This window comes from Sinocyclocheilus rhinocerous, unplaced genomic scaffold (genome assembly GCF_001515625.1).
Source record: "Sinocyclocheilus rhinocerous isolate Xijiao unplaced genomic scaffold, SAMN03320098_v1.1 scaffold1799, whole genome shotgun sequence".
Classification (NCBI taxonomy): domain Eukaryota; kingdom Metazoa; phylum Chordata; class Actinopteri; order Cypriniformes; family Cyprinidae; genus Sinocyclocheilus; species Sinocyclocheilus rhinocerous.
In genome coordinates this window covers 474741-484656 of record NW_015648615.1, presented here as the reverse complement: position 1 = coordinate 484656, position 9916 = coordinate 474741, and the positions used below count along the sequence as shown (strand labels likewise).

The 9916-nt window shown below is 37.6% G+C and overlaps 1 long non-coding RNA gene across 1 annotated transcript; it reads right to left on the bottom strand.

The window, feature by feature from the left end:
* Positions 1–2579: 2579 nt before the first annotated feature.
* Positions 2580–8969, bottom strand: LOC107709993 (uncharacterized). The gene is made up of 3 exons (XR_001636544.1): positions 8766–8969; positions 7030–7077; positions 2580–2663 (listed from the first exon to the last, which is right to left on the bottom strand). It is a non-coding gene; the product is annotated as an uncharacterized LOC107709993 (long non-coding RNA).
* Positions 8970–9916: the final 947 nt, after the last annotated feature.

Sequence of the window (9916 nt, the reverse complement as noted above, 5' to 3'; positions counted from 1 at the left end):
AATCCTGGACTCCTGCTCAAAATGATAAATTAATATAAGGACAGCTACAAAAAAACAAAAAACAACAACAATAAGTCCACGAAGCTGTTGCCGTTCCGTCCTGACGGATGACAGCCGTGACAGCTAAGTGGAATCTCGGAAAATAAACCGTGGAACTTTGACCAATGAGACAACAGTTTACTCGTGCGTGACTTGTATTAACAAATTTGGTCCGTTTAGAAACTTTGCCGTCTGAAAGCGAACCGCACCAAGAATAAAAAGCAACATTGTAATAATTTTAATCCCTGTTTCGGAACAAAGCAATCGATCTACAGGTGTGAAAGCACCCTTAGTCACTTTGTGTTGGTTTCACGAGAGAGACGGGGAGGTTGCCGCTTGGTTTTAGATAACATATTGCCTGTTTTTGCGCTTTTTCACCAACAAAAATAATTTCAAACATAGCCACAACGCGGTTTTGTGTCTCTGAGCAACATGAGGGCATTTCGTTCATGAATGAATCAATCGTTTAGATGATTCGGTTCAATCGCAATGACTCACTTATTAACAGTGACTTGCTGCCACCTACTGGCGGTTTTAATTTCACATTTAAAGTATCTTTTTAATATTTAAATAATTTCAAATATCAATATTTAACGTTTTATGTTCAATATATCAAAACATTATTTATGCATTAAACGGTGTGTAAATGCATCTAAATGCCACTTCTGATGCAGCTTCTGCGTTTTCTCTGCATTGCAAAGATAAATTTTGTTTATACTGATTTCATTTACTTGGTAACAGCCCAAATGTCTTATTATTCTAATGTAATTTGACTGAAAAGATAATTCACACTTTTAGAAAAAAAATTGGCTTTATAAAGGTAAAAATGCCCATAAAAGGTAAAAATCTATTTAAACTGACTGAAAAAGGTTAATTTCTATCAGTGTGAACTGACCACCACACAGAATATGAAGAATATCATAAACTTCAGGAGTCAGTTTAAGATATCAGCAAAATAACACACTCAGCACAATATCATCTAATTATAGTTATTGATAAAATCCCAGAAAATATCGAGATATTATTTTTTTTTGCCAATATCGCACACCCCTAATCTGAATGCATCTTTCCAGGAACACCAAAATACTAATGAATTTCTTCACTGCTGAAATGCAAAAATGACAAGAAAAATCACTAGTTTGTGCTTGTTCAAACATCAAGCTAAAGCAAGTGGAGTCAAGTTATAAAAAATAGCAACAATAAAAAACACTTTCTTCAACACTCCCGAAAGAACTTGCAGACATAATCAGGTCTGCAATTTGTCTTAAAATTACAAGCATGCACGAACAGGTCTTGACTTGAAACGGCTGTCCATATTTGGCATCAGTTATGTCAATAATCTATAACTATTAAAGCCGACAGGACAAGGTACTATCTCTTGGGAGTTTTGCTTTTGGCATTTTTCAGCCTCTGAGTTAATGCAGAACACATTTGCCAGTGGCTCTTCCTCGCAAGTGAACGTTGTCTGTATTCTGCATGGTCATTGCTAAGCAACAGCTAGGTGATCGCAAAACACAGACGCTACAAATCATTTCTTGAAGGGTTTTCCATTGTATGACCCTAAGGTTTTGCTCATAAAAAAAAAAGACCATGACAAACTTTTGACTTTTCATAGACCAAGCTGTTAGAAATAAAAGGTGGAAGGAAAAACTAAAAGGTAGACTGGGACATGTTTCAAAATTTTACATGAGGACTAAATGGTTTCCAGCTGGTATTATTTGTATGAACTGAAGTGATGAAATAAGGAACAAATGCAAGTGTAAGTGCATGTTTATTATCTAGTCAAAATAAAAAGGAGCAAAACATTGTTATGCACACAGCAGCTAATAAGACGGAGTCAAATTTATTGCTTAAGTATCGCTCAGTATCATGAAGACGACACAAGGACATCTGGGCCAACAGATAAGTAAAAAGTAAACCAGGGAGGGGTGGGTACTGGAAACATGATTCTTGGATATTCGCTTTGCAAATCTCGGAGCAGCAGATTACGAATGAAGCCAATGCAGTATTTACGTCACAATATTTTAAGGTCTTTTCTATAATCAAAGAAACTTTTTATAGGGTTTTATATAACCTATTTGATTAAATTTCATCTTGTCCACAAATTATTTTAATTTGACCATATTTTAGCAAACCAACAGACACCCCTGCAAACTCTTTTCCAAGGAGAGCATTTAGTCACTGAACCGAGTGCCAGTCACACCGCTGGGTTTAGCCTTAAGCTACTGTGAGAGCAAAGACAAGGTCAAGAGATAAAGACCTGAGCTATCAGCCTTTCCACATCACTCAGTGGAAAAATGCTACACCCACTGACAAGTTTCTATGATGTGCCTTGGTCTGCATAAATGGCAAAGTATGGTCACTTAAGATAAGATGGCTTTGCTATTCTTTCCTAATCATAAGTAATAACAGATAATGCTATTTCATTTATGAACATGCCACAGTAGCTTATGCCGTGACAATACAGAGCCCAAAATAACTACTAAAAATGCTATTGGCCATTTTAAGTCCCATAAACAGACAATAATTCCTACCTTTATACCAGCCCCTTCTTCCTTATCGTCATTCCAATGAGCTCTACACTTTCCTCCGTCCACTCTCCATCCGTGTTTCGAATGATTTCCCTGAAAACGAAAGGATCAAATGGGAGATAAGACTCGATAACTTGGCTTCATCTTTAGCAACTCTAACAGTTACCCATAACTACATCTCCAAATAAATGATGCAGCAACGCATTTAGTAAAAGGGAGAAAGCTTCTGGTAATCTCCTTAACGGATTACACTGGGAAATTACTCCTCTATAAACAGCCAACTATCTCTGTGGGTCAAACCGGCAAGCACTTTTTCCCTGGCTACCAACACTAGTTCTGCAAAATGGTCTGCTAATCTATGTAAGATGCACAATGTTTATGTAGTAAGTGAGCTTAATGAGGTCAGCAACTTACTATGCATTGTACATTAACAGTAATATACTAGTGCTTGTTTAAACAGGACGGGGGGGGTAGTTTAAAATAAGAGACATTGGAAATGTCCAACGAAAAGTTGTCAAAGTAGTTGATATTATGTTAACACAGCAAATACGGTAATATTGTTAATAATTCTGCACCAGTAACTGGTTTACAGTGCAACACAGTAGGTGGCAGTCTTGCGCTGTAAAGCCCAAAGTATACTTGCGTAGTTTTTTTTTTTAAATGCACACAAGGGTAAAGCCCAAAGTATACTTCTCTTTTTACATGTACGCGCAGGTCGCAAATGCGCATTGAATTTGTTTTGCAGTAATCAGTTGTGCCTCAAGGTGGCAACACTGTCCCGGGCCGTTGTTTCACAGTAGAAGATGAAACTAAAGTGACAGAACAAAATCAACAAAATAGCGGAGACTGCAACAACAACAGAGGCTCACATTGACAAGTGCTTGTGAGCGAGAGGGTATGAGATAGCTCAGCTTTGGTTTAAAACGGTTCAAAAATATTTATTATTATCGGTCATTATAACATACAGGGAAAAACAGAGCAGACACTAGACATTGATGAAGCTTTCTAGAGCATATGTGATGACCTCCTGCGTTTGCGCACAACGTCAAATGGAGTATACTTTGAAAGGCTACGCGTTTGACTGTACGCATACGCTAACGTACGAGAACAAAATGAAGTATACTTTGGGCTTAAGTGTACAGACGAAGTGTAGCCTTTCAAAGGATACTCCATTTGACAGTTTGCACGAACACAGGCGGGCGACACGCACTCTAAGTTTCATCTTTGTCCAGTGTGGGCACTATCTTTCTTCAGAAGTTACGACCGATAAAATAGTCTTCGTACTATTTTAAACCATCTCATAATCCCATCACACAAGTGCTTGTGAATGCAAGCTTCTGTTGTTCCTGCAGTAGCCGGTATTTTGTTGTTGTTTCATACACATAAAAAAACAAAGTATACTTTTGGGTTAATGCTGGTATCCATCGGTCCTCAAACAGAAAAAGGTGATGACACAGTGTGCAGCTACTATAGCTGACAAAACAAAACAAAAAAAACAAAAAGAACAAAAAGTGAACTCCAGTGTGGTTTTTTGGATTACATAATAAATAAGGGGTTTCAGACACCCCATTGACAAAAAAATTCATTTATTGGCTAAAAAAGAAAAAAAAAAAAAATTTCTTCAGAAGTTACGACCGATAAAATAGTCTTCGTACTATTTTAAACCATCTCATAATCCCATCACACAAGTGCTTGTGAATGCAAGCTTCTGTTGTTCCTGCAGTAGCCGGTATTTTGTTGTTGTTTCATACACATAAAAAAACAAAGTATACTTTTGGGTTAATGCTGGTATCCATCGGTCCTCAAACAGAAAAAGGTGATGACACAGTGTGCAGCTACTATAGCTGACAAAACAAAACAAAAAAAACAAAAAGAACAAAAAGTGAACTCCAGTGTGGTTTTTTGGATTACATAATAAATAAGGGGTTTCAGACACCCCATTGACAAAAAAATTCATTTATTGGCTAAAAAAGAAAAAAAAAAAAAAATAATGTCGTCAAGGATGAATTTGACTGATAGCATTATTATTTAATTTTCAAAATTTCTATAGATATAGTGATAATATTGTTACTGTGAATTATTTTGGTCACAATATTAATGTATTGGAAATTTGATATCATGACAGTCCTATTTGGAATAATGTGCACCAATGAATCATTCACAATAAGATCAGAAATATGCATTATGAAAATAAACTGCACTTTGATTTCTCATTGCCATTTGCCGGCACAAAAAAAAAAAAAAAAGAAATCGACAAAATATGACAGCTAAAACAACTGACTCAAAGAGACAGAATAATGGAGAATTCACTCGTACTGATAGAGCAGCCTGGCGAGAAGGGCAGTTACCAACAGTAGGGGGTAGAGAGGTACACTGACTCCTGTTTCAACAACTTGGGGGGACCTTCAAGCTCATAAAATAAGCCCATAGCATCACATAAATACGTGAGCGGGCCAAACAATTATCTGACGTGAAAAGTAGAATATAGCCACTTCCAGGGGCTAAAGTCAGCCTATCAAGATTGAGCTTGGGGCCTCACAGCCCTGCCCCTCCCCCAGGAACAACCTCTTCTCCTTTAAGTGTTTAACCAGATGGCCATCTCAACAACAGAAGCCTCCCATACACAAACACAAAGACAGGGGCATCTGTTTATGAAGCCATACCAGCACATATAATGTCACTGCAAGATTTTAAATATAAATAAATGAATTAAAAAAATTAAATAATTGTAAATAATAGCCTAACTGCTCTGAGCAGGGCTGCACAATTAATCAAAGTTAAACCGAAAACATGACATGGCTTTGTGCGATTGTCAAATCGCAAAGGCTGCAATTTAACTGTTTTAGAGTGAAGCGAGGCACTGTGTTCATTTACACACAAGCAGCTCATGATCCAGTGTTTTCAATGTTTCAGAGCAGCTCGATTCACAGTAATCGCTGCTCCACTCATCTCTGCAATGTGCTCTTTTGGGTTGTTTCTAACATGCATTTGTGAACGCAACATGCAAACCATCTTTCCAAACTTGTAATGACAAACACTCATAAACCGGCTGTTGCCAACAAAAGAGAAGCTTTAGGAGCTCCTTGCAGTTTTCCGCCAAAACAAAAGCTTGATGGTTTACCATCTGAAACTGAATTAAGACAGTCATAAATATTAGAAATGTAATTTTACAGTTGTACAGTAAAGTATAATTCTAAAATATTTGATTTCTTATTTTACAGTGAAATATTACATTAGTAATTTCCTATTTTGTTTATTATTCTATTTACTAGTACTTATTATAAGTCATATTGATATATAAGGTACAGCAAACCTGTAACTTTAACGCAGTCTTTATCAGAAAATTTGCAATTTGATTATTTTTCCCCCAAATTGTGCAACCCTAGATCTGAGTCACTAATATGACCAAAACGAAACTTGGCTTTTCTCATTATGCGTCAACCGAGGAAAAGCATTGTGATCATATGCGAGCATGACATTTCAAGAAACAAGAATGCTAGAAATACAATACGCGATCAAACTGTGAAAGCAAATGTGTTATGATCTAGTCCCTGGCACTGTTAGGTGTGGACGTGATTATGACCATACAGGGGCAATGTTCATTTCCCTGATAAGAAAAACTCAAAAACTGTCTATGATTAACTTGGAGTTAAAGGGGTCATATGATGCTGCTAAAAAGAACATTATTTTGTGTACAGTGCCGTGAAAAGGTTTTTGCCCCCTTCCTTGTTGCTAAAAATAACATTATTTTGTGTATTTGGTGTATTGAAATGTGTTTATGCGGTTTAAGGTTCAAAAAACACATTATTTTCCACATACTGTACATTATTGTTTCTCCTCTATGCCCCGCCTTTCTGAAATGCGTTGATTTTTACAAAGCTCATAGGTCTGAAAAGCGAGGTGTGCTCTGATTGGCCAGCTATCCAGTGCGTTGTGATTGGCCGAATACCTGAAGCGTGTAACACTCCAAAGAGAAAGGAAAAAATTTAAATCGCATCATACGACCCCTTTAAAAGCATGATGGTTATGCAATATACAGATGCTTCTCTGCATCACAACAAGACAAAAACAAATCAAACTGAAAGTGTTCTCGATGTCTTGATCAGAAGTTTTTAATCTGGTACATATTAAAATGACAACAAACTCCCGCAGCTATAAACAGTGGAGGCAAGGGTTTGTGACTCATGACTGCAATACAGTAGCGTCACAAAGAGCTACACAAACACTGTTTTTGTTGAACATTTTAAAACAGCAAAGCCTACTCAGCACTGGGAACCCCTTTAATTCAAACGGAACTGCATTTGCTTACACCAGCAGCAGCTGTTTTGACCCAGCTTTGTTAGTGCTGCCCAGTGTAGGCATGAATAGGAAAAGCCCAGAAGGATGCAGGCTTCGGAAAAACCAAGCGCTCATCTATACAACTGAAAATGACTATAGAGAGATGAGCGTACTTACTCACCTGTGTTGCTTCTCTTCAATGTCTTTGGTGGCAATAGCATCCAATTCTCTGCAAGGAAACAAACACAGATGTTCAATTAAGAATTTGACATTCACTTTTCATTCTCTAGTACATAAATGCTGACAAAACCAATAGTTATTACAAAAACATTTGACAGAATCAAAGTGGATCTGGATTATGTAGCTTGACAATTTTAGTGAGGTGAATGCAAAGTTTAATTCTTGGACAGATGGCTACATATTGTGTGAACAACACTGAAGTGTGCAATGACAAGGCAACCTTTTTGCACCTTACAGTCTAGGAAAATAATAAATATAGAGCTAATTTTTCTTTCTAAAATTTTCAGTTTCATTACTGGTGAAATCGCAACTACACAAGTAGGCTAATGCAAGTGCCACATACTTGGGTGATTTGTCCAATGGCAACCACAAACATCCTATCACATCATACACCACAATATGAAACCAAAATCAACTCAAAGCCTCTCGCCATATTTACACAGTGGGAAATGAGGAAAAGATGGACGGACACACTTCTAATTGTAAATCACAGAGTAACCGGGCATGAACAGCAGTCTACAATATTCAACCAGACTGCATTCTTTAGATAACCTTACTTTTAGCTAAAACAATACGTGATTAATAAAGAAAAAGACTTCTTAAAAATAAAACAAGTGACTCAGTTTAACATTAGGTATACTTTATTTAGACGGTTAAAGGCAGAGAGCAGCGAGACCTCCTCCCCCACCGCTGGCTTCAGCTGCTGCTAACGGGGCAAACCAGCAACCTTGACCTGCCCTTACAAAACATTACAATATAACGCACTCAAAACATGTTTCTAAACAACTTTTACTCTCAAAGAGCGACTTCGTGATGTCTATTTTCTTTACTCTGGTCTGGGAGAAGGAAACAGCTTTTTCTGTGGCATTTTTCATCGGTGTTAGCTGCCGTTGACAGCGAAGCTAAACACAAAATAAACATAAGTTAGCATTTAACGCTCAGCACTCCGTGAAGTTATTAAAGCGAATAAAGCGTTTATAATGAAAGCAAACTGGTTATCCAATTATTAAATATAATTTTCCTTGATGTGCGCAATTCAGCAGCTGAGCTAAGAGTGCTAACAAACCAGCTGGCCACTAAAGCCTCTTGTCTTCTAACAGCTTAACGAATCAAACACGGTTTTATTAATGCTCACTTTAGCCGATAGCGACACAAATTGTATTTTTGGTTGAATTATTATGGATCAAATGCTGCTGGTAGCAACTAGAAAGCGAGTCGACGTCGAGAAAAGTTGCAGGACGCCGAATTCAACATTTAAATTAAATCAACGTATTTTCAAAATACATTACAGAAAACGGTCCCAGAATGCATGAAACCTCATGTTTAAACGCTGTGCATTCATAAACTCGACTTTTTTTTATTTGTAAACACGTTAGACACACTTAAGAAACCGACTGCAATGTCACTTCGATGCCATTATGTGAAAGCAGGAGATCAATGTTCAATAAATATACCACACAGAGATGCATTTTGCTTTTTAGACAATGCAGACAGTAGACACTATTCATAAAAACAATCAAATTGTTTAACTATCATGCAAACAACATGGTAAAACATTCATCCGTGCCTCCACTGCTGAGCTCAGCTTAGATATCGCAGAGATACGCTGCTCGATTATTTATACCGCTTATATGGTTAAAATCACAAACATACACACGAACAAACCGCAAGACTTACCTCTTGTAGTTTAAAGTGCAGTAGAGATTAAATGAAAGCAAATAATAAGGCTATAGAAATTCAACACATTTGCAGAGTCTAGGAGGGGAAACATTTGTCCTGCTCGATCGCCATTTTCTTCTCTTGCATTCATGCATTCATCCCTGCAACTGCAGGAAGAGCTCAAGCGCTGCTTTCAGAGCACTTCCTCCAACTCTACACACTCACCTCCAAAATGGTGGCCACAGAGAGGACGTGTTTCAAAACCTAGTGAGCTAGCTAGACTGCACTTTTGGGCTTCGCGAACACGTGAGGTATTTTTGGACATCGTAGGGAATTCTAGGGGAACTGAGAAATAAGGTTCTAAAACAGCTATGATGAGTGACACGTGAGCTTAGCTGATTTAAAAGCCCAAAAATGCTGTCTAGGTAGGCAGCTCACTAGGTTTCGAAACGCAGCCAGAGCTGATGGTTAACCGAGACTTCACTAATGTTAGATGTGTTTTGCCAACGATATAAATTAAAAGTTTGGAGGGAAAAGTAACTGGGTTATAATGAGAAAATTATTATATGACATGAAAAAAAAAATAGACCAAGTAATCCAGAATAATGCCATCAAGGAATATTTCATCAAAACGGTCACCAAACTTGTTCCTCAGACCATAGGTCACCAAACTTGTTCCTGGAGGGCTAGTATCCTGCAGAGTTTAGCTCCAACCCTTATCAAACACACCTGTACCAGCTAATCAAGATCTTGCTTGGTATACTTGTAACTTCAAGGCAGGTGTGTTGAGGCAAGTTGGAGCTAAACTCTGACACCGGCCCGGCCTCCAGGACCGAGTGTGGTGACCCCTGATTTAGACAGACAGTTTAAGAAAATAAGATTGTCATGCTGAAACCAGCATAAGGACAATGGGGTAAAAATAATCCCATATATAATAAAAGTAAATAATACAGGCTATGCTAAAGCAATCAAATACATAGCATTTGCTTTTGTTAAAGGGGTAATATGATGCGATTTCAAGTTTTCCTTTCTCGTTGGAGTGTTAGATAAGATCCCTAAAGTTGCAAAGACTAAAGTCTCAAGCCCAAAGAGATATTCTTTATAAAAGTTAAGACTCGTCCACGCCTTCCTAAAATGCCTTGTGTAAACACGCCCGGGGGAATCTCCTC